A 6,469-nucleotide genomic window follows, 5' to 3' on the forward strand; every position below is an offset into this window, starting at 1 on the left:
CAAGCGACGACTGCAAATATCTGCTACAGCCACAACATTATCTTTGTAGACATGAACTATAATATACATTTTCTCACCTCTATGGTTCAAATTATATTGCAGTGCTATTTACATTATAAGAACCATAATGTAACACTCTTGTGACAAAGCCAATGCACCAAAAACTATATACAAAATTTCCAGCATCGCACATACCACTTTACTAGTTTTATCTATAAGAGGGATATTAATTTGAATTTGAATCGACAACTTAACCTCGAATTAATTAACTACTCCGTGAATCGACAACTTAACCTCGAATTAATTAACTACTCCGTAAAAATGTGGGACTGCTACAAATAGATAGTTAAGGTGGGGTGTGTTTGTATTGTTAAAATTTACTTGTTGGTCTCTTTAAATTTAACCTATGTAATTAGCAAATTCAAAAAGTTAACTTCGGGTGTGTTTGTAAGGTAGATAAATAATTGTTGATAAAAGTATCTTATAGTCCCGGAGGGGCTCGAACCCACGACCTTCGGCTCATAAGACCAACGCTCTAACCAACAGAGCTACGGGACTATTCCCTTTCGTTTGCCATACGTTAAAAAAAAATCAATTCAAGTTTGTAAGAAATACCAGTAATTATTAAAAATATACTCGTATAATATTGTAATTGACATATGCATATATAAACTTCCGCTGTAAATTAAAAAAAAAAAAATACCTAATCAAATTTTGAATCCAAAGAGCGTTTTAGAACATATGAAAAAATTGAACTCGAATATAATTTATTTGAAAATAATCTAAATTTTTTAAAGCAGTTTTGAAAGGCATGTATAAAATTCTTTTCATTTATATATCTTTTCATTCATCATATATTCGTATTATTACCCCTACATACTAACATTGGCAAAATGGTAGTTTCAGTTTTATCCGAATATCGTTTTGAGTTTGCGTTCACATTACACCCGGCCCCTCAAATTCGGCTTCATATACAAAACAACCCCCAACTTTCTACTTTTTAGGGGTAAAAAACGTAAATATATAATTTTAAAAAAAACAAAAGAAAATGATTCCACCCGTATTTTTAACGGGCCCTATTTTCTCGCTCGGTCCGAGTTAAATTTTTTCGAGAACACCGTTCAACTCGAAAAAATCAGACGGACACAACGGGACTAACTATGCGCGAAACGGACATCGTTAAAAAACACTAAATAACGGGCCCTATATTCTCGCTCGGTGCGAGCTAAATTTTTCCGAAACCACCGTTCAACTCGATATTATTTTACGAACACAACGCGACTAACTATACGCGAAACGGACATCGTCAAAAAAACACTAAATATTTCGAGCTATATTTCATACATATACGTACACGTCCAACAAACAACCCAACCTACTAGATATATTATGTACCAAACAACGTATATACAAATATGACCGCGCGTTGAACACAACCGCAGCAACGCGCGGTCGAATTTTTTCTAGTTCCAAACAATTTAATCATACAAATTGAATTTTAGTTAATTGTACACAATGGCGGAGACAAAGGATAAAGGTGTTCAGCAACCCCAATAGGTACAAATATCACTAATATATTATTTACAAATAAGCTCAATTTCGATTCAAACTATAATCAATATAGTTAGTTGGGCTCAAATTTGCTTTCTAATAACAATATCTTAATAGTATTATCTTTGTACGTATAATAAAAAATTTTAACGTTTATAAGGAAATAATTTATATTTCAAACATGAACTTCTAATTAATGAAGACGACCCGTCTATTGAGAGTTTTTACTTGGTTTCTATCTATATATATATATATCTATATTACATATAATAACAAAGTCAACTTCATCTAATCATTTTTCAAAAAATTTAAAGGGATAAAAAGTGACCATTTGATTAAAAAGGAACTTTCAATCTCATCCATTAGATCAATTGATCACTCATGAATTGTCTCTCTCTTCAATTTCAATTGTTGAGTGACAAATATACCCACTAATAATCCCTTAGGGTTGTCATTAGAAAATTTCAAAAAAAAAAAATACAGGGTCTATGACAGTCATCACGTTATCACGAAAACCATTCTCTTTCTCTGCAAAATAGGTACGATACCAGAGGTTTTTTTTATATCTAAAATAGTTTTAATCGTCCAAAACACTTACAGGTAGCGAGATACGATATCTTTCCAACATCTACATTCATGGTGTATATGGGATGTAATAGCTATTTGCTTGATTATTTAAGCGTATGTATAATTTGAATTTTTATTAATTTATACAATTTTAGGTTTTGTTTATATTACATGGGATCTTCCGATTTCTTAATTCGTTTATTAATTCTTTTTTACATTATTAATTTGTATTATGAATCATACTAAAGCTTTTTAGGGTTTGTTTATATTCATATTTGGCTTTGGATTACATATTCAATAAAAATTGATCTTTTTGGAGGTCATCTGTTGTTTTTTGCTGAATTTCAAAGATTTGAGGGTTTGTTAAATTTCAGATTTTTATTACTTATTCAACAAATTAATTATATATAATGGGAACTTCATTGATTCAATTTATTATTTTATAAATTTATATAAATTCTGTCATATTTTGTGGCTTAAAACATTTATGTAAAATCGTGAAGTTTACAACTATACAAACTTTACCATGATAGTTCTATACAACCTTTACCAGTAAACATGATAGTTCTATATTAGTTGTTGTCCAAATACATATGTTTGCTAAATGTTTGTTCTATGTCTTTCACTTGAATCTTACTCCATGTGTTCATTTAGTACAATCTTCCTATTTTGTTTAAATTTGATGTATAAACCTGCATTAGCTGCAATATGGTTTAAATTTGACAAATGCACCTGCATTAGATGCTATATTGTATGCATCCAACTTCCATTCATCATTATTGATAACTCAAACTTTTAATTGAGCACATCAATGAACCTGCCCCAATATACTTTTAGTTGATTAGGCTGTTTGAACCAGCATTCTGATGCTCAATGATCTAAATTCAAACCCTAGGAAGTATAAGGGTGAAGCTAAGAAAGGGACAAAATGACCGAAATACCCTTGAAAATTATAGTGAAAGGACAACTCGGACAAAGGAAATAGTAACTCCTCAAGGAGCAGGAGGCACTCTTTCATTTAGTATATTAGGATAATTATACAAATTGAATGACACTTACGTTTCAAATTATGTTAATGCAAATTGATGGTCTGGATTCAAAAGATTATGATCTAACATAACATAGTTCATCAAGCAGTATTTGCTAAGGTACGTAATACATAAGTTGATGTTTTTCCTATATTTTATTGTACACAATCATTTCAAATCTTATACTAAAAAGATGGAAGATTAAGTTTAGACAATTATCAAGAAGATGTCATGTTTCAGCATGCTGCTCAATGATCTAAATTTGGGGTACAAATATGATCATGTTCAATTCGATGCACTACTAATAAGACTAGACTAATTACATTTTATTGTCTTTGACAAACTTATCTAAAAACACCTCACAAATGTATATTTGTCAACGTCTACTAATAATATGTTTTTCCTTCTAAATAATGTATTATTAATAGTATCCATCGAATACTTAGTATGAATATGTATTATTTAAACGAATTGTTCTACACTCATGTTTCTAATGATCGAACATGACTCAGATCATCAAACAGTATGTGCTAAGGTACATAATACATAATTTGATGCAGACTATTTTATATTGTACATAATCAATTCATTAACTTATACTATAAAGATGGAAGATTAAGTTGAAAAAATTGACATATCATGTTACATCATTCTGCTGCTAAATGAAACAGTCTGACCAAATTGGTTGTGCCTTTTTTTGTCAAGTTGATAATTTCCTATATAATTGAAAGGTTACTTATGTTGTAATAGCATAATCTATCATCTGCAAATAATAGATATGAATAGTTTAGAATGTATAAAATAGTCTGGTTGAAACTGTCGAAAAGTGCAATGAGATTGAGTTTAAGGATTTGATGAGCACATATTGTGAGCATCTGTTGGTGTGAAACGTCACGTACAACCAGTTAGTTGAAGATAGTCCTTAGGTGCAATCATGCATGTCTATTGGCTGTGTCATGCGTTCGAGAAACAGGAACCGAGACATAAGTCGAGTGACAACGTACGAGTCATTGGAACTAAAATTACAAGTCCACTATGCACGTATGTGACGACCCGGAAAATTTCGACTAATTTTAAACCAAACTCTCGATACGATTTAATATCTTTGACACGATGAGCGAAGTCTGTAATGTTGAGTCTCAAAAATTTTGAATTGTTTTATATATCCATTTGACCTTCTACCGGTTTCGACGATTCACGAACAATTAATTGTAAATAGATATGTGTGTGTGTGTGTGTGTGTATATATATATATATATATATATATATATATATATATATATATATATATATATATATATATATATATATATATATAATAAGTGAAAATATAATTTGAAATATTATATGTTGTATTAAAAATTAATTATGTAAAATAAAATAAAAATACGATATTATGATAATTAATATTTAAAACATATCTATATATGTAAATAAAGTTTATTAAATATATATTTCGTTATTTCGAATCTATTTAGTAAGCGACAATAACACTCAATTGCCATTTGACGAATATTAAACAAGTTTAATACGAACTTATATGATTTTAAAATAAACGGTGATTCGAAAATGAGTTATATAATTTATAGGCTTACTAAAAATGTATTTAGGATCTAGTTATTTAATTTTAACACTTTTTATATTTTTACCAGAATTGAGCGGGACAGTTGATGTAATTTTTAATTAATAAATTAATGATCGAATTTTATAACATAATGACCAAAATAAATAAATATAATTAATTTAAGAATTTAGAATTTTTCTGAGGACTTTTATCCGCCACTGAATTAATCAACGGGGCACGATATAACATCCCGTGAAAATTGTCGGTAGAATGAGACAATTAAAAGACTGCTTAGATGATATTCAATTCCCACGTTTTTATATATTATATTATATATTAGTAATTTCCACCAACTTGTTTTTCCTACTTTATCACATACATACGATTATAGATATCACGAGAGTTTATTATATGTGTTTCCTTCCACTATCTATTTTATATTTAATACACATATACATCTTGCATAATATATGAAAAACCTCACTTGTCATCACCTCTAACAATTAAACCAAACTGCATTCAACTTCTTCAAAGCTCTCATACTCATCTCCTTCGCTGTTCGAGCAAGATCAAGAACCCCATTTTTGGTTCACCATCGACCACCACTCTACACCACGTACACCATGTACAATCACTTGCAACATGAAAGGACCCGTTCATATACATTATAAACGATTCACAATAGTTGATTACATTGCGAGGTATTTGACCTCTATATTATATATTTTACAAACATTGCATTCGTTTTTAAAAGACAATCTTTCTTTACATCGAAAATTGACAGGCATGCATACCATTTCATAATATCCACTATCCAACTATAAATTGATTTAATAATAATCTTTGATGAACTCAATGACTCGAATGCAACGTTCTTCGAAATATTCTATGAAAGACTCCAAGTAATATCTTTAAAATGAGCAAATGCACAGCAGAAGATTTCTTTAACACCTGAGAATAAACATGCTTTAAAGTGTCAACCAAAAGGTTGGTGAGTTCATTAGTTTATCATAATCATTTATTTCCATCATTTTAATAGACCACAAGAATTTCATTTCCAGTTCTCATAAATATACGTCCTATGCATAGAGACAAAAATAATCATTCATATGGTGAACACCTGGTAACCGACATTAACAATATGCATATAAGAATATCCCCTATCATTCCGGGATCCTCCTTCGGACATGATATAAATTTCGAAGTACTAAAGCATCCGGTACTTTGGATGGGGTTTGTTAGGCCCAATAGATCTATCTTTAGGATTCGCGTCAATTAGGGTGTCTGTTCCCTAATTCTTAGATTACTAGACTTTAATAAAAAGGGGCATATTCGATTTCGATAATTCAACCATAGAATGTAGTTTCAATTACTTGTGTCTATTTCGTCAAACATTTATAAAAGCGCATGTATTCTCAGTCCCAAAAATATAAAGGGTAAAAAGGCAACTGAAACTCACCATACTGTATTTCGTAGTAAAAATACATATAACGTCATTGAACAAGTGCAAGGTTGGCATCGGATTCATTAACCTATATTAATTATATATATTTATATGTTGGTCAATATTTGTATAGCAATTTAGGTCAGGTCATAGTGTAATCCTATCCTATAGCTCGAGTCTGACTCTACAGTATAGTAACATGTTATATTACTCATGCTCAATTAAGATTCTAGTAAAAGGTGACGTGTGAAACAACGTAACACAAATGGTTTCATAATCATAAAATAGTATTTTAGGTTTTTTTTTTTTTTTTTT

General features: G+C 30.0%; 1 non-coding gene across 1 annotated transcript; it reads right to left on the reverse strand.

Moving 5' to 3' along the window:
- Positions 1 to 484: 484 nt before the first annotated feature.
- Positions 485 to 558, reverse strand: TRNAI-UAU (transfer RNA isoleucine (anticodon UAU)). Its single transcript has one exon. It is a non-coding gene; the product is annotated as a tRNA-Ile (tRNA).
- Positions 559 to 6,469: the final 5,911 nt, after the last annotated feature.

Source organism: Rutidosis leptorrhynchoides, chromosome 6 (genome assembly GCF_046630445.1).
Source record: "Rutidosis leptorrhynchoides isolate AG116_Rl617_1_P2 chromosome 6, CSIRO_AGI_Rlap_v1, whole genome shotgun sequence".
Lineage (NCBI taxonomy): Eukaryota > Viridiplantae > Streptophyta > Magnoliopsida > Asterales > Asteraceae > Rutidosis > Rutidosis leptorrhynchoides.